General features: G+C 32.7%; 1 protein-coding gene across 2 annotated transcripts in view; it reads right to left on the bottom strand.

The window, feature by feature from the left end:
* LOC131666107 (zwei Ig domain protein zig-8-like) overlaps window positions 1-11,433 on the bottom strand; it is a 75,669-nt gene extending 64,236 nt beyond the window's left edge. For both annotated transcript variants that reach the window (XM_058938492.1, XM_058938494.1), the window contains exon 1: window positions 11,250-11,433. The gene's annotated coding sequence lies outside the window, so the exon portion shown is untranslated. The remainder of the gene's footprint in view (window positions 1-11,249) is intronic.
* Window positions 11,434-25,083: the final 13,650 nt, after the last annotated feature.

Raw genomic sequence — 25,083 nt, 5'->3', positions numbered from 1 at the left:
ATATGTTCTATTTGAAGAATATTTACATTTTAACTTGAAATTAAATTGGAATTGTTGAAAAATTGGCATAACTAATAACTACCTACATTTATAGGTATAAGACTAAAACTTAACGTATTGTAACGTACGCAAACGCACTTTTCGATGGATACGTAAACTCTTGTCTTCGTCGTTACTCAGCTGCCACTCTCCGTTTGTCAGTATTGTGTCCATCACCTCGCCATAACGCCTACGACATTGCTTTGTGTTGGTCCGCCAGAAGAGACCACCAGAGAAACTCTCGATTATTCCATTACTGGGCATCTGGACTAAGCTGGCCCCTCTCTCCGACGGCAGCATCGCCTGTTATCTGTACGCGCTGATAACTCGACATCGCTTTCTCAGCTAAAGCATCGAGCTTGCTGACGGCCGTTACTTCGAGTCATGGGTGTGAAGGGCACAGGAGATCGAGGAATGAGAGCCATCGATGGTCAACGTGAGCCGGCGATCAGCATCTCACCGTGCTAGTCTACGAGTGTAAGCGCCACTCGCATTCATTTCATTGTTGTCGGACGGAGTCATCTTCTACTGTTAGTCGAGCTAACCGTGAGGGCTGTCGTGCGTACCTTAGTGGTCAATATGTCAATTTATTATTGTCTCGATAGCGAATGCCGAGCGCAGCGATTACATTAATGAATTATAAATATATTGAGTGCATTTCATTCTATGATTATTTCTCGATCACTTATTATTTCTTATTTTATATAACATGCTCTACCATACCCATTCTAATCACTGATTAATAAAATATATAATTTTTACAGTATTTTATCTATTCTAATAAAATGAAATAAAATAAATGGGTTATTACGTACAATCATGTTTTCTATAATTTCTATAAACTTTATGGAATTTCAAACAAATTTCAAACAATTCATACACGCAGTTATATCATTTAAACATAGGATTTGTATAATCAAAACCTTATAATTAGCCCGACAAATTAATAAACTGCTCTTGGTATTTCCACAAACGATAAAGTTTCTAACACGTATGTGAACAATACAGGATTTAATAGTAACATTTATGCAATAGCTTAACCTGAAACATGAAAATGAAGATCTTAAATTTGGTGGCACAATAAAAATAGACTAGATCCATGACTTGTTATTATTCAATTGACTTTTTACCGTATTCAGATGAAGTAAATAACAAACGCTAATATATTTTGTTTACTGTTATTGCTGAAGCAGCGAGAAAATAATGAAAAAATTATGCAAATAATATTTTAAATAACAAATGAAAAATCAATGTGACAATTAACATTCAATGATTAGTTTTTGGCAATCTGAAATATTTAAAATTTTATAATTTATGACAATAAGCTGAAGCATAAATAGTAACTTTGTTATAAAAATTCCAATAATAAACAAGATAATATTTTTTTAGATTTGAAACTTCTTTATTCGCTCGTTATGAAAGCAATATTGAAGCGCGTTATTTTACTTCATAAAGCGCCTTTGTTATCACGAAAGGAGTTGTATTAGTTTTTATATTGATAAAAAAAATAACGTAATTCATGAAAATATTGCTCTAGCTGTGCAATTTAAAATTAACTCTGTAGTCCTCCATCGTAAAAGCAAATAATAACGTCGGAATGTAAATCCCTTTTAGTAAACATGAAAATCATAACCATTACACGTAAAAAAGTCATAAAAGAAGTACTAGTTTTCAGGTTTCGTCAACAACAGAGCACCTTGAGGTAATACACAAAAGCATCTTTGTATTCAAACCCAAGAAGAAAAACGTAACAAAAAGACTACAAAAGCTCGGGCAGCAAGCGAGTCATATTGCAGTGAAGTCAAGAGTGATTAAGAAGTCGGCAATCATTTTACAGTCTTGTCCATATTGCTTGCCAACGCGCGACTAGAATGGAAAAGATGCTAGGTACTGCTCTTTTTTAAAGGACGAGCTCCGAGTAGAGAAATAGAAAAAAAAAAGAAAACTCGCAGGAAACGACCGCGACGGCGCTCGAGGGAGGGTAAAGTGTATTCCCTACTCACGCGAGCTTTTGTTGAAGAGACAATTAGTAGTCTGCAGGCAGACGCCCGCGAGGTTCGTGAACGGTCATTAGATGAGCTGGAACCGTATAGGTTTAGTAACTACGAGACGCGTTGTCGTGTAATTGTAAGCTCACTCTTGACGATTTGTAATGTCACTTGTCATGCTTAACATGAAATTTTCTCAATTGTGAATTGTTAGTTTTGTTACATTTTATAAACATTTGTACCTGATGAAGTAGATTCGATTTCTACGTTGTTTTACTTTTCTAAGCTGCATCGCGTATTTCGATATACGAAATACTTTCCAAGAAAACCACATCGCTGAAAATAAAAGCAGAACCTCCCCAGGCTATTTAAGCTGAAATCGGTGTGCAGTTACATTCGGCAATAGAACGTATTTCGTGCATTGCTGATGGCGAAAACAGCGATACTCGTAACATTTGCAAGTTTTACGGGAACTGCAGTATCAAGCCGGAAGGCATAGCCTGAAAAGCTGCTAGTAACTCGTTATCGATTGATTTTTTGACGTGTAATCAAATTTAGTATAAAATGAAGACCATTCCAGTGTCACGGAAAATCGATGGATCGAAAATAGACCCAGTCTACAAATTTAGCCAATTAAAAATTATTAATAAATTACCTATTCAGCAGTCGTGCGCATCAGATAAGTTCATTAGAATAACTGATTTCTCTGAGCATATACATTTCAGTAGAAAGTTGTACGCGAAATTTAAATAGATCCAATGCAGTATAACGTTCAGGAATCCGAGCTCATCATTGAGATATTTCAGTATGTATTAAGCAACGATGTTAATTGAAATGCGCAGTGCACGTTAAATCGTAATCCAATTTCATTTTTTTAATTTTTGGCTATAAATTATAACGATAACATTTTATAATTCTAAAGTAGTTATGTATGTGTAGAATATATTCCCGGTATATTTATAAGTCAGTTAATTATATTTTTATATGAATCTCAGTGCAATGTAGTTGTAATAACATGAGCTTATTTCGCGAAGATGAAAATCCTTGGAAACGCGTGTTGCGCGCGCACGAAACGGGGGAAATTCCATTCGTGCAAAATACTTATTCGCGAGAATGGCTTGCCTTCGTACAAGCTTTTTTTGGAATGCCTGAGTGAAAAAAAGTTAGAATTACGCATGGAAATGTCGTTTTAGGCATACGATATAAGCCGTGTAAAGAAAAATTTCAATTCAATTTTTACAGTCGTTTTAATTAAAAGGTAAGCATTAACTGCCATTGAGAGGGTACGCGTATAAATTCAAAATTTCAATGAAAAAACAAACGTAGTATATATGTATAAAGAACAACAAAGTAATAAAAAAAAACAAAGTTGATTGTCTTTATGCGATAATGTACTTCGTTGCCACTTCCTCATAGATCAATACGTAGTACCGCTACCTATCATGCGTTCTGATCACATTTATTAAAGTCATAAAATTCTAAAAACAATGGCATTCGGTGTTTACGTCATTGCTAGGTACCTCAGTTCAGCTCGTCATTACGCATAGAAGTGCGTCCCGCTGATTTGATTCAAGTTTGATGGAAGTGAATTTTTTCACTACATTTTCTTTGAAAAATCATCATGAGCAAAAGCTCAAATATCATATGAAGTTTTAGTATCACATGAACGGAATTCTGTTCAACAAATTTCTCGCGGACGAGAAAAATGGGGCCGTCATGAATGTGCCCATGTACATTTATGTGATACAGCTTTATCTTCTCGCTCGCATGAAGCTACGGCGAGCAGATAACAAACTCAATCTCGTAAATCTCATCGAGATGGACATAAGAAAAGTCGAAGTCTCACGTGTCCAAGCATCGACATGATGAACAGCATAAACCAGAAGTCCACTTCTCTGACCGAAGTGTGAGACGTCTTCGTAATGCAGAGCGTTGTTCAAGAAGCACGCCGTGCTACAATTCACACAACTTGCTTACTGTTTGACAAGATCGCGTCGCGACCGCAAAAGCACAATCCAAGAGGCTCGCCCTATAGCAGTACGCTTTTATCAATACTGATCAATGGCAAATGCAGTCATATTGTAACTGAAATTGTTTTTTCAGTCTCCGACAGCGAATCCTCGTATCACTCAAGCCGTTCTGACTCTCGCAGTCACTCCAAGTCTCACTCTCATTCCAACCATTCGAAGTCTACCAACTCCGTGATGTCTTCCAATCGTTCGTGGCTTACAGTCGTTCGAGATCTAGCAGCCGCTCGAAATCTAGCAGCCGCTCTAAGTCACGCAGCCGATCAGTCTCGAGAGACATAGAATGAGTTACGACCTCGCAGTCATTTTATACTACTGAAAATTGAAAAAGGTGCTCATAACATCAGCAATGATGGATCTAAGGGCAAGCCTAGAGCTGTTAAAAATAAGCAAGACTTTTTAAATGTTATGTTCGAAGCGTCGATGCTTGAGAGCTTGCTAAACTCGAGAGGTCCCTATAAGAGACGCGGAAACTCGCGTCAGGAGAGGGGTCCGAGAAGATCAAAGCTTTACAACCGGAGCCAAGATCAACAGAACGACCAAAGGAAGTAGCGATAAGTCGACTTACTGGTCGAATAGAACTGTTTATTAATGCGTGGAATAAAATTACAAGTGACGTTTTTATCCTGAACATTATTTCGGGATATCGTATTACATTTTCTCGGTCGATATATCAAAAACTACCATGGAAAGAGCCGAATTTTTCGGTACATGAGAGTTTTGCTTATAAAAAATCTACTAATGAATTGTTGGAAAAAAGTGCAATTTTCAAATGCAAACCTTGTAAAGCCTAGTTTCTTTCCACCTATTTTCTTCGAGATAAACCTGATGGAAGTGAAAGATTATTCTGAACCTTGTTAAATTAAATTAATTTATTGAAGCTCCTCATTTTAAGTTAGAACATATAAAAACAGCTTGTAAATTGATAACGAAAAATTATTTTCTTGTTAAATTGGACATGAAAGATTCCTATTTTCTTATTCCAATAAGCAAGAATTATAGAAAATTTTTTAGTTTTATTTTCAAGGTACCCTTTATAAATTTAATGTTTTACCATTTGGACTCTATAAAACGACTTACACTTTCATAAAACTGCTTAAATCTGTGATTGAAAAATTGAGATTTGTAGGGTTTTTCTTAGTAATTTATTTAGACGTCATTTTACTTATTGCGAAAAATAAGCTGGATTATGTGAAAAATGTCCAAACAACACGAAATCTACTTGAATCGTTAAGTTTAGTTATTAATGAAAGGAAAAGTCAAGTCATACCGTTACACCATTGTGAATTTCTTGAATTTGTAATTGAAACTCTGCAATTCAGTTTAAGTCTTCCCGATAAAAAATGTAAAAATAATCAAGAGATTATTTGTAATGTCATGACTAAAAACTCAACTACAATTCAAAATATTGTAAAAGTAATTGGTTTGTCCGTAGTAGCATATCTAGCAGTCAAGTACGGTTTTCTTCATACAAAAAGATTAAAACGTGAACAATTTTTAGCGATTGAAGAAAATAGAAATGATTATGATGGTACTATCAAGATTTCGAATACAATGATTGCTGTTTTATCGTAGTGAAAGTTGAATATTTTATTTTCCAAAAACTCTATTAGGCTACATATTTTCAAATTGGAAATTTTTTCTGATGCGCCATTGATAGACTGGCGAGCAGTTTGTAATGGTACTAAAGTCTATACATGATGGTCTAGTGAGAATTTAAGTTAACACATAAATTTATTAGAGTTGAGAGTTGTTTTCAACGGACTTAAGTTATTTGCAAAGTACAAAAAAAATTGTGAAATTTTATTACGTATTCATAATACCAGAGCTAATGTATACATAAATAGAATGGGTGGTATTCAACATACAATTTTAAATTATTAGGCTTGTGTAATCTAGTAATGGAATGAAGTGCGTAATATATATTCGACAGCTTTATACATCAATACTAAATATAATTTACATGTAAATATTGAATAAATAATTTTACAACTTTAAAACTGAGTGGGAATTAGGTCTAATGGGATAATCGATAAAGTTGGAGTTTGATGTGCCAGATATTGATTTATTCACATCAAATGTTAACACTAGGTGCAAACAGTTTGTTTCTCGGTTCAAAGATCTGAATTCTATAACAGTCGATGCGTTTACTCAATCATAGATTACGCATTTCCACCATTCTCACTTGCCCTTCGTAAAATTATAGCCGACGGAGCTGAGGGTATCGTGATTGTACCTTTCTGGCCCACTCAAGCGTGGTTCCCTTTTTACAAATCGCTCTCTATAACACCTTACTGAAGTTTGGTGCCAATAATAATTTATTGATTTCCTTTTGCAGCAAGACCAACAGGACAAACTCGCTCTCATCAAAACTTACCCTGGTAGCAACTCTGTTATAATCATCAAAGCGCATACAAGAGAGAGAATATCAATAGAAATAGGTAATATTATGTTAAATGCAATTGCGCCAAGTACTCTGCTACAAAATGAAAAATCGATTTGTCTCCGGTGACATTATTGTCAAGAGCACGCGCTCTCTTTATACGATGTTCAGTTATCTTCAATATCTGTTCAAATATCTTCAATTTTTTTTTCGCTTTGCAATTGAATAAATTAGGTTCGTCTAGTACTCTCAATATTTATAGTCACGGTTTCTTTATTCATGAAAAATCAACTAGGCTCTGATCCAAATATTGGTAGATTTTTTAAGGAAGTATCAAGAGAAAAACCTAAAAGGCTGAAGTATTCACGTAATTGGGATCCATAAATCGTTTTCAATTATTTGTCACAGTGATTTCAAATGAAGAGCTCGACATTGATAAATTAACGAAAAAAGTAGTTACTTTACTCACTTTGGTAGCTGCTCAAAGAATGGCAACTTTGTTCTTCTTCAGAATATTAAATATTACAGTACGAAATGAAAGAGTACTCGTGATATATCTGATACTTTAAAAACATCTGCACGCATGAATTATATACCGCAAATAGGCATACCTTTCTTTCTTGAACATTCAAGTATATATATCCAGCAACAGCATTCACTAAGTGTATTAAGAAAACTGAGTGTCTCAAATCTAAAAACGAAGATAAATTGTTTCTCACGACTAAAAAGCCTTTTCATGTTGTTTCTATTGATTCCATTCGTAGATGAATTAAAGAAACATTGTTCGAAAGTGGTATAGACAGTAATATTTTCGCTGCACATAGCACCCGACATACCTCTACGTCGGTTGCGCCACGAAGAGATGCAAGTATTGAAGCTATTCGAAAGATAGCTTGGTGGTCTAATGCGTTATTGACATTTGTAGCTTTTATAATAAACTACTCACTAATAATGAGTCTTTAAATGTTTTTACGTCTAAAAACTAGTTTAAATAAAATATATTAATAAAATAAAATAGTGAGGCACATGTAATCTGTTTTCTACATGAATTCTGTTCCTAATATTTGTTCGGTTGCATGTATCAATGCTCATAAAAAGTTGTTTTTCCAAATTGAATTGGTGTAAAATTGTACACTTTAACCATCTACATATTGATCTATGAGAGTGAGGCAGTGAAGTACAATTGAACGATCGAGTGAACTTACCTGAAAGTGATACTCAAGCATAATTGTACGTGCTGCCTCATCCGAAATAGATCAAACCCAAAGATCATTGTTTTTTCTCATCCCTTATTTTCATACGTAATTTAACGTTATAAACTTTAAAATTAATGAGGTTGGCTGCCAAGCTGAGCTGAGGTATCTAGCAACGAGGTAAACACCGAATACCATTCTTTTTAGAACGTTATGACTTTAAAAACTGTGATCAAAACGCATGATGGGTAGCGATAGTACGTATTGATCTATTTCGGACGAGGAAGCTCGTACAATTATGATCGAGTATCACTTACAGGTATGTTCACTCGATCGTTCAATTTTACTATGGAACAAATTGCAAACTAAGTTAAACTGATGTAAAAACCCCGGTAGGGAAAAGTCGTTATTGTACAAATCTAAAATTAAGCGATAAAAAAATTCTGATTATGATATGGAAATGGATAAAGGTACACGTGCTCCAGACAAATTTTAAGTGGACAAAACAACTTGCCTGCGTGGTAAAAACGATCTGTCGAATTTTTCAACCCCCTCTTCGCTCACTGCCGCTTCAGTGTTAGGCCTTTACGAGCGCATAGCTCCTCGATGTTCCTATTCTCCTGTTGTATATGGACGCATGCTCTTACCTCATCAGCCTACTCGGCAAGGGTTAACCATGTTCTAACTCTTAGCGTATATGGGGGCCCGAAAGTCTGATAGTCATGTGCATACTGCGAGGCCTACAGCCTTCAGGACTATAACCTTGTTATAGTTGTAACTTGGCGATACTTTGACGATGACGCACAACACGCTTGTCCACGTCAATGGGTAGTATGTTGTACGATCGATTGCAATTGCAACTTACTAACAGTCATTCATACCTATATATACCTATTTTTTAAAGGTACATTACTATTATGTCGTTTATACACACCTATTTTTTAATTACAATACAGATTTCTTCGCATAATAACCCACTTACTACGCTTATAATTCTTATTTCTAATTTAAATTTAAAAATATTTATCTTCTAAATCGTAGCGCAACGACGCAAATTGGACAGCCAATCTTAAGAATAGCGGTATTCTTTTTACCATGCGGACATGACTAAACTCGAACGCTCATTTGAAAAGACTTTCTCCTTGTCACAATAACTGCGATTGTAAGGTATAAATCGCAATCATATGTGAGCTGCATCGTGTTCCTTAAAATTAAGTTTACGAGTTTTTCGGAGTACGATTATCACCGTGTCAGAGTCACCCGTCACTCAAATTATCGAGCTTCTCAAATTATCACGTTACTAGACGCGCCGTCTCTTCGATAAGGTGCCAGATTTTCGTTTTTACATTAAAGACTAAGATTCTTATTTCGAACAGCTCAAACGCAATGTCATGCACATTTTCATATAAGCGATTTCTTTAAATTTTAGAATGTTCTACATTGGTATCTTTGAATTGGATTTGATTCGACAAAAAATTTACTTTCTTCCATAAAAATTATGGTAGCTTATGTAATTGTTGGAAATTTATTTGATTTTCAAATTTGAAAATAAGAAAAGCCAGGTAAAATAAAAAAATTTAGACATATTTTATAATGGAACCAGATATTTTACAATGAAACAACTAACTAGAAATACAGTACGAGGCAGATATGAAAAATATATAGCGTACTAAAAAAAAAATTAGTGTCCCTAAATTTTGTTTCAAACAACTTTTTTTCAATTTTACATTAAAACAACTATGACTTGTTGAAAAAATTCCAATTCTGCGCGCATAAACGTGTCTTGATACTACAAGTGAAATGCGCGACAATACCTTTAATGCACATTGTTTTTAACCGCTTAAAATTGTAGGAAAAAATGCTTACTCCAGTCTATGAAAATTTCTTTGTCAATTTGAAAGATAAATAGGTAAAAGTCACAATTTTTACAATGAATTACACACGTAATAACAGTCGAAACAATATTTCAACGCAGATTTTATTTCCGTTGTAGGTTTTCAACAGCAAGCGCGAATAATACAACTTGATTATTTATTACTAACAACATAGAGGCAATTCCATTTTATTATTCATCTCATTGGTTCCCTCTCTTTTTCTATTCAGAATCACGATAATTTCAAAATATTTATAATTCATGTGAAAATAATAAGAAAATGAATTTATAGACTAAAAAGCTGAGCATGCTTGTGATACGTTTAGCTGTTACTTACATATGTGTTAAAAAATTTACACTTTATATTTCAATATTTTTTCAAATTCATTCTCTGAAGTATATCTAATATACATTATAATCCATTGACCTGACGACTGGGAATTTTCAAAGCATCCACATTTTAGATTTATTCAGTGTTTTATATTCGTTGAAATTTTTTTACCACGACGCGTCGTGCGGAAAAGACAACTTTGCCGCATGCTCGGTGAAAAATATGCACTTAAACTCGCTCTTTCCACAGGTAGTTCTGAAAATAACTATACCTAAAATTTCGGGAACGAGATTTTCATGTGTGCCTTTTCAGCCTCGCTTCACTCGAGCGTAAATCTCACACAAGACAAGAATCTACTTTCCTGCACTAGTTAGGTAATTTACTATTCTTAACGACGTGCGGAGAGTTCGGCTTTCTATGTTTCTTTCCCGTGCGAGAAGTTACCCGAAAGTACAAAAATATCCTTCAAAAAATATCGTACTGGAGATTGGTAAACGTAGTTTAATATTGCACTAAAAACATAACTTGAATTGTTCATTTCTTCAGTCTGGTGGCGTTCGTTTTTGTTGTCGATTTTTAATTCAATTATATAATTTTATGTCTTTGACAGGAAAAATGAAGGGTACAAAAGACAAAGCAGAACTCAAGAAGAGAATGCTTGCGTGTAACGGAGCACAAAAAAGGATACTTGTTTTAAATTATACCTCGCTTTTGAAAAATGACTCTCAGCTCGACAAGTACTTAAGAAAGAACAGACCAAAAGGACAGAGATTAAAAAACTTTCAGAAAACTTCTATGCTCGTACATACTACTTTTAAAGCTTGTACGCGCTTCTTAAGCTCTTAAGCACATTCAGAATAAAAAATGACCACCAGTTAAGGTTTTTTATTGTTACTCAGAATAAAAAGTTTAAGAGTTCCCATGGCAAATAGTATGAACTTCGAGTGTTCATTTATTAAACTTCAAATAAAAAGTTATTTAAGCATTCTTATTATAAAGTACTTTGAGTCGAAAGTTAAACTATAATTATTTACATATAAATACAAAAAGAATAAAAGATTATTATTTTATAAATTCACAACAGCGTATCTAATATTCGAAATTTTGAGGAGTATTCTAACTGAATAATTAATATTCATTTCGATGACATGATATGACATATAGAAATATTTGAGTAAAATGATAAAAAAGTAAAAATTGCTTATGATATTGGTATATTGAAATTTCGATGGAAAGCTTACAGAATGAGAACTTCATATTGTACAATGATTTTTTCAGTGTATAATATCGAAAAATAATCTAACTTAATTTTAATAGTTGAACGATGTAAATTTTGTAAAGTAATATAAACATTTAACCTATTATCATGTATTTTTTTAATTTAAAGATTTATTGAAAATACAATATGACTTTACCTTTTTCACAATCGATCTCAAAAAGAAAAACCCACTAATCACAGTATATAGTAAACGTTTCACTTTTCATAATCCTCAATGTTTTCACTCAATACAAAAAGTAGTCAAAACGGTAATTCCCATGATGTAGTATGCGGTTATGGGAAAAAAGAGAGCGCAAGCTCACCTATGTCCGATCCGGCGGCCACCCGCAAACTGACTGCCGAGCGCTCAAAACTCGAGTCGAGTCTGTGCGCCGCGCGCGCCTGCAACTCGCGAACTCGGCAAGCTTTTGCGCCGCCGCAACACGTGTGATGCGTGCTGCGCGCTGAAACCGTCGTCGATATTCATGGCGGCAGCTATAATCTGATTTTGGGAGAGGTAGGAAGGGGATGCTGAATTTGTTGATAAGAAAGGGTGTCACGGTGCTTTTTGACGAGGTGATATCTATAGACTACATAAATTTGCGAAAAAACTTTCTATCTGGCGGAAATAAGATGATAAATTCTATAAGGATATCTCATCAATACTTATAGCGTTTATCGATATCACGTAAAAGAAAGACATAATTGTCGAATGATATGTTAGTAGAGCAAGTTTCCATGCGTTTGATTGTATGTGTACAGCGTAATCAAAGTAAGACTTCCAATTTGCTGTAGACGGCTAACAAATGAAACTGATCAATTTTCCGATTACGCCCGTCTACTTCCTTTTACATAGAATATAGCATTACTGTGTTGCTCGTTTAACTAGTTCTGTAAATAGAGTGTACTAGTAATTTGTTAAGTGTCTAGCTAAAAGTTCAATCCTATTAATATAATTACGACATTCTATTTGTAAGATTCATTGACAAATAAAATATTGAAAAGTCAACAAATTAATCAATGGAGCTCACGTTTGACTGATTATTATAATAACACTTAACAAACATGTGACCTGAAACAAACTATTACAATCGTCCTGTTTATTGACAATTAAAATGTATAATTCGAATAATATTGGTCTTGATTGCATAATTTAACGTTAATATTGAAATGGTTTTCAGTGACTTCATAAACTGTTTGATTAAATATTTGTTATATTCTGAGAAGTATTGGACAGTGGTAGGATATAACATTTTGTTTATTTCGTGTGGTTAAAATTTATTTCAGTTTTTAAATAGGCAATATTTTCTCATATCGCATAATTTTTCCGATGAACAGCAATCGATTGTTAAGAACTGTCACTTTTTTATAATTACTTCCATATCCACCCGCTTTCAATAATTTTTATTCCTTCTGATATACATCGGAGCGAATCTATTGTAATTATTTCATGCTTTTCTTATATCATAAAATTTAATTCAAAAATTTTTAACCTATTCATTAAAGCTGTCGTTTTATTGGAAAATTATTACTTAAATAAAAGTATTAATAAAATGGAACTTATAAGGGAAATAATTAACAATATTACTAATAAAACAACTAAAGTAAGTCTTGATCAAACCTTCAATGATAAAAATTCGGAAATATCAATTTAGAGATAATAACAATCTTCTAAAAGAGAAAATAAAAATTATATCATTAATATTGATGCTAATAATGTTTTTAAAAAAACTTTCAAACAAGCACAATCAACAAATTTAATTAGCAAATTCAAGAGAATAACTAAATAAAAATTTAAAAGTAGGTAAAAACAATAATGCTAAAATAAGTAAAGATACAAATAAAAGAAATTAGAAGAGTATTTAAAAGAAAAATAAAAGACTCAAACAGTGATTTATTTATTTTTGACGAAGAAATTAATATTAAAGATATTAAATCCTTAAATTATCTATTTCTTGTCTGTAATAATATTGGTATTCTATACGTTACTATATGTAACTTAAATTCTAATCTTAACAAACTAGAAATTATGACAAAAGAATGCCGATTAAATCTATGATTATTGAATGTGTGGAAACATAGAATATGGAATATTTGAAATACAATCATCTTGATGAACATAATGTTTACTATAATAATAGTACTATAATAACTAAAAATTTTGTATAATAATGAAAAAATTATCAAACTAAAACTAAAAAAAATGGACAGTAATGAATGTATAACAACTTCGATAATGAATTATAAATATTATTTTTATTACTGTATTTATTTTACTAATTAATAAGTTTTGTTAATGCATTTAGTTTATAGTATTTAGGTTTTGTATACACATATTTGTACTATGCAATTTCTACAAACAAGAGGAAATTCTTTTGTAGACTAGTAGTGAACTGATCAATATTAGATAACCATTTGTATGTTGTAAAAATAATAAAAAAGTAAATAAGAAAAAATAAACTAATGTTATTTCATTAACTATTAGTAGTCGATTTTATTTAATATATTTTCAGCTGAATAAATATATTTTATGCAAAAGTACGCAGTCTCTTTTCCTGGAAAATAATAAAAGCTTAATAAGACTACTCTTTAACAGCTTTTAAAAAAAATTCATTCATTTCATTACTTTATCACTTAATGAGTGGACGCTTCAAAGTAAATTACTTAATAACGTCATTATTCACTTCGAACGAACTTTTCTCGCATTTTTATCTTCGTTTGAATTAAAAATTTAATTTTTCGCTGTGAATATGTGACAATGGACACTGGTATGAAAAAAAAAGTCGAAATATTAACGAGACATCAAATGAACTTTAAAAAAATACGTATGTATTATTCACGCTTCAATAAAGGTTGCTTTCAACGTGTTGGGCGCCTGGCACTTGACAGTTTTTGTTTGATTAATTGTATGACGCGCATATTCATTGCCTCTCGCAACATTAGAAGCCGCAGGCAGCATGGGTGACATCCGTTTCCTCTCGCACGTATGCACGCGCGTTCGAACGACCCCTGTCGAGATTTATCGTTTCGGCCCTTTTCATGAGCAGCGATTCTCTCTCTCCAACCTCGATATGTATATGAAATATACATCATATATTTGACGCGCCGGAGCTTTCGATGTGTGTGTAAATAATTTAAAACCAACCATGATTTGCTCGTGGCGAACGCAATTATAGGCTTGGCAGCAGCAGCAGCGGCTCTTTTTTGCTATATGATCAAATAATTTTTTGTGAAACTTATGGAAGCGCGCGCATGCCATGGTATACTTTTCATTGCGGTTTCACAAGGCTTTTCCGATAGTCCTGTTGAACAATGGTTTATAAAATCCGTTTGGTTTGATTACGATTTTTAGCTGTTGACGTATCATTTGTCATTGCGTTATTCACTTGTTAGTTTTTTAAATCAAACTGCTATTTATAAAAATAACAACTTAAAATTTCAAGAACTCAGTTTTATCTTATTCGACAGTAAAGATCTAAATAACGCATTTAGAACATTTTAAAATTAAAAATTTAACGTTATTTATACACAGCAGATAAGTATATAAAATATATCCTCATACATTACAATGTAACTCATTGATTGCAAGCGCCGGTGTAGGAAAAGTGGATAAGTCTAAGGGATAACGAACAAACAAAGAATGATTTGCCTGTCAGCTGCAGTAACAGATTTGCATAACAATGGATATACGTTCACTAGATGAACTATACGCTATCCATTACAAATAACAATCCCGTTTATTCAAGTTCAATAGTTTTTGTAGAAAATTCTTATTAATAGTAAATACTGATTTAGTAAAAAAACGTGAAATTATAAATCAAATGCACATGTAACAAATTTTTTAAATCTTTTCGAAGTTAGATAATAGAAAAGCAGATGAAGAAACTTGGAAGGTACAGTATGGAAATTTATCAGTTTTGCAGTAACGAATATTCCATTGAGATCGAGTTTCATTTCAATAACAATTCTGGTATCGGATGTTTGCTGTTAATTCCAAACATTGGAAATTTTTCAAACGAATTCCAGGATATCGAGAAAATAAATTATGTATATCATGTTATCTATGTTAACGTGATATAATTTTAAAGAGGTATTAAAAAATAATTATAATTCTATAAAAAGTTGGAAATATTGTGCAACAACTGTAATTAATATTATTACAAATTAAGGAGCCAAATGGAATTTTTACCTAAATATAAATTAACTTTTCTCTTCTTCATTATAGTATATACCAATATAGATTAGAATGTTAGTATGGCATGTAAAGTATTCCAATATATTTTTCAGAAATATAACGAGTTTTGTAATTATGTCATTAACTGAAAATAGTGAATTTATTTATTAATATCTTGAGCATCATGGACGACTAAACTTTTTTAAACGGTAAACTTGATATCATAAAATATAAATTTTCGTGCTTAAATTTATCTTAAATATGCACTTAACGGTTATTTTGATGAGCACGTATGCTCCGCACATGTTTTAAAGCCATCACATTAGAAATCACAGTATTAAACCCAAAGTTCAGTATTCGTAGTGTTCATACGATACAAGATATTGTTCTAAGAATAAAAAATGTAGAAAGTTCGTTAAGTTCCATGGATATAAATATGTAAAAAATAATATTGGCGCAACAATCACTAACCGTTTAAAATCTATAATGAATAAAAAAAATCTCCAAAAAAACCACATACACCATGAGATAAAAATAACGATAAATTTCATCCAAAACAATCTAGAGACTATGTTTACAAATACAAAAAAAAATTAATCGATAAATATATTGAATTCGGATTACGATACCAAGATGAGAAACTTACTCAATGCTTCAGCAACATATATGACAATTAGACATAATCCGCTAAAATTACTTCAAACAGGAATTTCTACAGTACTACGATTACTGAATGTTAACGAGTACTTAGATTACAAGTACAATAGCAAATTTCTGATTAAATCTTGTACAACCTTAGCAAAAGCTAATGGTTTAGTAAAAATAAATAAGCACTTTATTATAATAATATTAGAAATAATTACAAGATTCCATTTCCTGAAATCGTTAATGTTACAAATTGTTTTATATGATAATGCATATTTCTCCCTCAATAAAAAATTATTGTTATTACTATTATTTCAAATATAGACCCCTGTAGTCATTAAAAAACTTCTCCTCTCTCAATATTCCACTTTTGGAATGTTGAGAAAGAAGTTTTTTATACGCATTATGACTGGACCTACAGTTCAAGGTAGAATTCGAACCACTGATTTTTTTGTGTAAACAATTCTATAAAAAAAATTAGATAATCTGGAAAAGACTTGCTTATCCATACTTGAAACTAAATTTGCATGTATTCCAAATTTATACTTGAAATATGTGGATGACACTTTTTTTTATTATTAAACGCCAGCAAATAGATACAGTTATTCAAATATTCAATTAATGTCACAATGACTTAAAATTTACGATAAAAAGGGAAGTTAAAAATAAATAGAATTTTTTAGATACTACACGGTTATCAGAAAAGATAACAGAATTTTGACGAATTAGTACCTGAAATCAATTTAATCAGGCAGACTAATACATTATTTATTAAATCATCCAGTAGCTTATAGGAAGTATATTGTGTATGCTTTGGTAAACCGAACGTTCTTTGACAAATGATTCAACAAACAAAATAGACGCGGTATTACCGATATCTTACTGGATAATCAATACCCATTTATTAAATTCATCTCAAAACACATAAACATTAGATTACAGAAAATTTCCTTCATTGACAAGAATAAATCTACAAATAGTTGTCAGATAAGGGTATGAACATTCCGCATAATGTAAGCTACGACATCATTGCAAGACGTCTGAAAACTTATAATATTGGTGCAATACTCTTATTAAATAAAACGTTGATTGCAATAATAATAAAACGTTGATTGAATAAGGACACGACTCCAAAGATGGATCGATCCAACAAAGTTTATAAATTAAAATGTAAACAATGCGATTGAGTATATATTGGTGAATAAACAGACATAAAAACCACGCATTAATGAACATAAGAATAATAACAATAAATATACGGCCATAAATATACATATGCGAAAATATAATCAGGAGTTTGATTAGATTAGCGCCAATTGTGGATTTCGAATCTAACTGGAAGAGCGTTTAGTCTCAGAAATGCTACAAATAGAGAGCTTTCGCTACACCATTAATGATAAAGATAATACTGCAACACTGAGCAACATATATAAATCTATTACAAGCGTACCACACATGGGTTAAAGATCTGGCGCAGGCTATATAAGACCGAATCATGATGATAAGACCAGTTGACTACATACACTTATAATGACAATAGCACTTTCGAGTTGTTATTTTGTAAGTTGTTTTGTTAATTCGTATTGATGTGTTCTAATTGTTTGTCATACTATTTTTTATTCTGTTTTTTCATAATCAAGTATTTTCAAAGGTGAACCAATCAATGAATAAAAGTCAAAGGTTTGTTACCTCTAACAATTAAGTGTAGCTTAAACTAAGATACCTTTCGAAGAGAATTTATTCTCGTTCGATTCAAGTACATTCGATATCTAATGCAACCTTCATCCAAAGACATATCTCAAGCTAATACAATGGTTTCCCATAACTTTTGCGTCAAGTAGCGTAAGAAACACAAACTCGAAGACAAACACGCAAATGCTAACTTGATGCCGCAACGATTGAATGCCGCTAACTACTTAAAGTTCCTTACGGATATTCACAGGATATGAAATGAGATAAAGTGAAAGACGCCTTTACTTCATTGAATTCGTGTCTAAAGAGCGTCACCGCTAAGACTTACCATCACCTACATAAATAAAATGTAGTGAAGTCTACTTTAATTGTGAAAATATTTGACTTGTTACACTGTATACTTTCATCAACGCTTTCTGTTAAGTGTCATTTCAATTGCTATCGTCATTTTTTGTACCGGTTGCTAAAAACTTTTTCTTTATACTAGTGATAAAAAATACGTATTCGTTTTGATTTTTTCCTCTTTCGAAACAAAAACTATAATCTACAATCGATATAGTACGAAAGTAGATAAGTAAGCAATCTATGTTTCAGGACAGTGTATAAGAAATATTTCAGGACAGTGTATTAGGAATACACGTATTTTCAGGACAATGTTTCAAGTGTATGATTCAAGGCAAACAGGCCGACAGCGCGTGATGGTTAGCGTTCTCGTAGGGATCTATTTTATTTTTGGATAATGCTTCGTAAATCTGTTGTTGTCGGGTAGATGATCGACTAACGTCGTAGTAGGCTACTCACGCGTGATGGGGGAGCACACTCTTAGTATCGCTTTATTGAGAGAACTTGTTGTTAAAAAACATGATTTTATTAAAAGTGTTCAGGATGGGAATGAGTGTAATAAATAAGTAACTTAATTTTCTATTAAATTTGGAAGTCTCTATGAATATAAAACATAATCAAACTTAAAACTACCAAAAATACATTAAATGAATAAAATTATACTAATGCTAATTACAATCGTGAAAATTATACTAATTAAAACTATATAAATTTACACTGCACATCATACGCGATGAACAAAAACTTAAAGTTTCTGCAGTCAACTCGATATCGAATTGGTACTAAAAAGCGACTTGCTTGTTCGGCCTACTATTTCCTATAGTTATGGATAGCTTGCCAGCCCACTCCTCACTACTATAAGGATCATGTTCGGCGTTGCCACATGGCACCGCGCTTTAAAGATCTTTTTAACGATCTTTTCTCGCTAAATGAGAATAGAATGGATATTTTAATCTGCTGGGGTATAGCAAAGCATATCTATTTATCTATGTGTTTGCTAGTTGAGCTTATGGGATGACTTCTGATTTCTATTATGTAGCGAATTTTACTTTTCGAGACATAATTCTTCTTGATTTTTCTAGTTTTTTAGCCTGTTAGGTATTAGTAGAGGAACTCTACATCTCTTATCGCAATTGTTTTGATTTTCGGCTATGGCCCTTATCAATAATCGACTGGAAAGTCATAAATCACAGTTTATGCAGTCCTGTGACCTTTTCTAGTGAGATCCCTTTTCGAGTCAGATCAAGTTAAAGCAAAGTGTCAAACATGCGTTGAGCGCGCAAATTGTAGCGGCGAATATCGCTTATATCTGTTTATTTTGAATGACTAATATTCATATTTCAAGACGACCACGACAAAAAGAAATAGTTTTCCTCTACATCGACTATTATACACTGCTCTATATGTGTACCAAACGATAGACTATAGTTTTGAGGTTCATGCTACCCTATAGAGAGTGTAGATGCTTCGCTCTTCCTCTCTCTCTGTCTGTCTGTCTGTCTGTCTGTCTGCCTGTCTGTCTACCTGTCTATTTATCTGTCTCTTTCTTTCTATCTCTCTCCATTGAGATGTTCTCCATTAAAAGAATTACCTACTCTATTAAAAAAAAACCCTGTGTATATCATTATGCGAATCAAGCCAGCTTTGTATATGCCATTCAAAGTACAAAAATTATTTACTTCGATTAAAGAAAAGCAAAAGCAATTTAGATCAGAAGGCATCGATGAAGCTGATTATGATACATACATATATCCTTTTTATACTGTCCTGAAATATACATACATTTCTTACATACTGTCCTAAAACATAAATATATCTTTTACATATTGTCCTGAAACATAAATATATTTCTTATCCTGAAATATACATTGTTTATTTACTTGCAAACGTGGCTTGTTGACTTTCGCGTTTTGTCAAGCTAACTCATATGTACTCATAATAAAACTTTAACGTTATTTTTCATCAAAAAGACCTGAACAAGTCACATCATTCGAAACGAAAATGTTCGAAACACTTTTTCATTAAAACTGGCTACAAGCATTACATCATTGTTAAATCTCACATAATTCTACGAATGATTCTGCACACAATCATGAATAATGCTTCAGATCTGCAATCAATTGATCGGCACTTTAAGCCCCTCGATGGGAAAGCAAAAGCAATCCATGATATTTTTTTCTTTCGCTTCGGCTGCGAAATAAATCGACACGAAAGCGTCGCGTTCCCTCGATTACGCGGAGATCGCCTGCATTTTTAAAATCTCGATCCGGAGCTCAAGAGAAAATCTAGCACAGACGAGAATCTCGCTCGATTATGCATACGAATGTTTAATGGTCTCGCGCGATCGCAAGCGCAATTCTTTTTTTGCCACGCGATCTTGATTTTTCTGCGATTGGATGCGTGCCTACATCATTGATACTAAGGCGCATAATTTGGCTTTCCACTTACTTCTTTTGCTATCGATTTCAGTTATTCCGTTTTTCTCTTCTTTCTTTATTTCTCTTTTATGCCATGGGGATTACTTTGCTTCGTGCGGATACTGCATTCTGATCAGTTGGTGTCGCCTTCTATTCTTGCATTATTGGAATGTCAATTCACGAGTATACGTATGTTTTCTGTAATATTTGGCGGGATTATTCACTGATTTTTTTTTCGAGAGGCATTTTAAATATCGACATTTTTGTTTCTTCATCAGAAGCATGTTCCTTTTATGGAATGCATATTTTCCGGGGATAATTGGAATTCTGAAATTTCACTCTACAAGATTTTTTGGTCCAAGCTCTATTGACATTGACTGGAAAGCTTGATAATTAAAACTGAGTCGCAATGCCTTGGCGATGACAGCATAAAGCTTTAGGTTCTTGACATGTACTGAAATTGATTCAAAATTGTGCTGTGTTTTTGTCTAGCTGCGTTCGCAATCATTATATTTAACGTAACTTTTTTTAGTAATCAGTATTATAATGAAGAGAAAATGTTCTTGCAACAGTAATCAACCACGCGCCGATTTGTTTTGAACGAGACACGTGTTAGCAATGAATTCATGAAAATTCGAAGTTTCAAAATGAAACAAAAAGCAAAAACTTCTGGCAATGCCTGAAAATGTTCCAAAAGCTAATCATTAAAAAATCTTGTTTTCAAGAACGTACGCGCGTATCCAATATTTCCTGCAAGCTCTCGGTGGTAGTGATAGGCTTGCTTTAATTACCGATCGTTACGTCAGACTGAGGTGTAAGCCGACTCTTTGATTACACGTATTTTTTCATCGCAGATTGCAGCTGTCTGCGCGCCGCCGTTGTGTAACTTTCAACGCGAGTCGAGCACTTGATCGATTGCCTCAGTCTGTGTTTTTTATCCTCACTGTGAAAAGGTATGAAAAGTGTGTTTCTGTTATAAAAAATCTTGAAGAAAAGAAAAATTTTCATCTATTTAATATTTGCAACTCAACTGCTGATTACCTTGATTTCAATTAATTTTTTTCTCAAAGCGAGTAGCAATGACGAAGATATCTTTATAGCGTGCAAACAAAAATGAAACTCACGTAGAAAAAAGAAAAAATTGGACGCTAATGAATCAGCTTGAGCGAAAGGAAGAAAAAAAAATTCGAGCGCAAAGATACAGTCGCAAGATCAGGTTAATAACCTGAGGTAGTAGCGATCAGATCACGTAGTAGTCAGGTAGAGGTAGAGGTCGGCTCAATTTCTAACAAAAATAAAGAATCCCTTTCGTGCACGCCATCCGCGTGCACGTGTGAAAAGGAAGAGAGAGAAGGTCGAAAGGCGTTCTTATTTATTTGATTACTAATTACGTGAAGGCGCCCTGGCAACTGCTCACATCTCAATTCTCGCCTACACTTCGCTCGTTCTGCTTAAGGACGAGATATTAAGGGAAAGCTAGAACGTTTGCTGGCAATTAAGTTAAGCTAGCATCTAGCGTGAATTAGGCGCACGCTTGCCACACTACTACTTCGCAGCTACTGTAAGCTAACGAAAATACCTTCCGTTATTTTTTTTCGCCTACTTATCGGGAATTCATTATCGTTTCATCTGAATTTCTTTTTTTTTCACTCTTGCTCATTGAAAAAGGTAAAAGAATATTATAGTTGATGTGCAAAAGCTTATAAAATACGACTACAGTAATAGATACCACAAAAATACAAAAGTCATGAGCAAAATTAATAACACAAACTATATATATATCATATCCACAAACAAGTACGAAGATCTTCATGAATTCAAGTAGCTTTTGTTTTATAGAAAACATCAATTGATTTTACGGTACAAAAAGCACGGTAGTTATTACTCTCGGTGATGCTAATTCACAATCACAACGCCAATTTACGTAATATCAACAACATAGTAATTTTATCGATTGAAAATCTAGAAAAAAGGAAAAAATACGCAATGTAATCGATCTCTGAACGGTATGCTACATGCGAATCTCGATCCAAAGCGGCCCGTTAACTTCATTATTCCTTTCGGCAACGGTTGGCCGCATCCGAAAAGCCTAGCTCCAATCAACGATTCATTGCGTTGCATGTATATTCAACTTGATTCCGTGAGGCTATAGAGCTGAATTAGATAATTGCAGCTCCCGGGCTAATGCAAATCTCCGATCAAAGAGGCTAGCTATTATTCGTTAGTGAGAAGCATCACTGGTCGCTAAAAATGGTTATGAGTGTGGTTAATATTTTTCACAAAATTATAGTAATAAGTAATTAAGACGAAAGAAACTATAGCAGTGTAAGAAAAAAAACACAACTTTGAATAACACGTTCTTTTTGATTTTTGAGTGATCTAGATAAAAAACAATTCAGGAGTTTTCAAAGGATAGTTAAAAAATCGAAGTAATATTGTTGTCAAGAGCCGTCGGCTCCTTTATAGACGAACGAACAGGGTCCAACAGAACGGAAGTTCAGGTACGTACGATAGATTGTTGTGCTCATTAGTCTTTCTATTTTTATTATTTGTTTTTTTAAAATCAAAATCACATTTAACAAATTTCATTCATTTATATGTAAAAGTATAAGAAGCCATGTGTATAAAAATAAAAATATCTTGCATATCACTCCAAAAATATATCTCTATACAATTGATGAGTGTAGGATACGAATCATGAAGAAAAGCAGCCGATAGTCTTTTATTTATTTATTTCATAGATTTACGGGCTTACAATTCTTTACACATACATAAGAAATAATATAAAAACGAAAATTTAGTTTGGGAAATCGAGTCAGCCAAGTGCAAAACGAATCTCAGATCACTCTGTAAACAAACATGACACTCTTTTCTTCTTTCGTCTAATCATACATTACTTGTCATCGCACTGTGGAATGGTAAATTATTGTTAGTTATAAATTCGTTTAGTCTGTATTCTATATACAGCTTAAGTGACTAGAATAAATTACATGATATCGAATGTTTCTGTCTCCATTCAACTAGCTTAGTATTTGTCTGCAACAGTAGAAGTAAATTCAATCAATCCGATCATCATTCGTAAGCTAAATAAAATTGTATTTTGTTATTTCTCTTAAATTTTTATATTTGACGATTACGGGAGTAACTGTAAAATTGTGTGTGTGTGTGTGTGTGTGTGACTATGTGTGAATGAGACTGACGTTATTGTACTTTTTCAAATAATGAATATACTTTTGGATTTATTATAATATAAAAACATAGTTATAAAATTAATTTTTATTGAACAAATGCACAAATAATATATTATAAGAATTTCTGTACGAGCATTATCTCGGTAATGATCAAGTTGTATAAGGATTAAAAGTTCAATAGCAGATAAGGAAGCATTTATAAAATTTATCAACTATTTTTATTAAGATTTTGTTCTTTTCAATAAAATATGTTACAAAAAATACGTATAGAATTAAAAAAATTATTTTCCCGAAGATATATTTCGAAGGATTTATAGCCTTTTCATATGACAGTTTATTTCTCTTTGAAAACTAAACAAAAAAATTACATTTATAGATGAGCGAATAGGAATTGATTCTTCCAAGCAAACAATTCAAATCGTTCAATGGTCCCATATAGTTCAAAGTTTCCATTTGAACTATCGATGCGCTTCAATTCGGTTGAGAGCTTCGCAGTTTCGTTGATGCAATGGCAGCGGAAAGCGTATTCTGCCGTTGACTGCTCGTTTGCGGCCCGAACTTTCAAGGAAACGATAAGCGGCTGAGTAAATTCACTGCAAGTGGAGAGAGTGTCTCGTATTTTTAGAGGATTTATTATACAGTCGTATAGAGTGATCCAGTTTTCCGATAAAACTAGTACAAGATAAATATAATTTATTATAGATATAATCAGATTACGTATCGAGGGTTATTTTTAAGCTGGATTGCAAGTGGTATAAGCTGTACTGATGCGATTTAAATCATTTTTGTTTATTTCTGGAAATTCTTTTATGTTAAAGTAACAATTCATACGCAGATTTGACCAGACAACTACGTAATAAAAAACCTCACAATAGAAAATTCATGCTGTAAAAAAGAAAATGAAATAATAGTAATATTGGGTTCACATTAAAAAATGACAGATTCGAGACACCTTTGTCAATTTTTCTATCAAAAAATTGATTTTGTTCTAGAACTCAAAAATTCTAGAGATCGATTTTAAATTTTGTTCGAACGAAAATAGAGAGTTTCAGTGCATTTCTTTTTTACAGACGAAAACATCCGATCGCTCGTATTCACCCCATTAAGCAGAGGACTCTACCGAAAAAATTCTTTGATATCTGGCAAAGTTAAACGCTGGATGTGGTTATTTTTCGGATTGTTTTATAAAATGTATATATTAAAAATAACAAGATTCGATCGATTAAAATTCAGTTTAATTTTAAATATTCCATTAATTTATCAGTTCTATTATCTTGCAAATGTATTATGCTTCTATTCCTGGAATGACGTACAGATAGAAAATGGCAATAGTCCAAAAAATTTGTTATAAATCGATTTATCCGGTAATATATTAACTTTATTTTATAATTCGTATATAAATATTTATAAGCATATTCGATTTTAGGTAAATGCAGAACAGATTTCATTAAATTATAAAATATTGATCAGAAATTTATCGTTTGAAGTTTGCTTGATAGACGTACTTTATAAAGAAGAAATAAGTATCAT

This window comes from Phymastichus coffea, unplaced genomic scaffold (assembly GCF_024137745.1).
Source record: "Phymastichus coffea isolate CEN01 unplaced genomic scaffold, Cenicafe_Pcof_1.1 PCOF00056, whole genome shotgun sequence".
NCBI lineage: Eukaryota > Metazoa > Arthropoda > Insecta > Hymenoptera > Eulophidae > Phymastichus > Phymastichus coffea.
The sequence above is the reverse complement of the archived record's forward strand: the minus strand, read 5'-3'. Positions and strand labels throughout refer to the sequence as shown.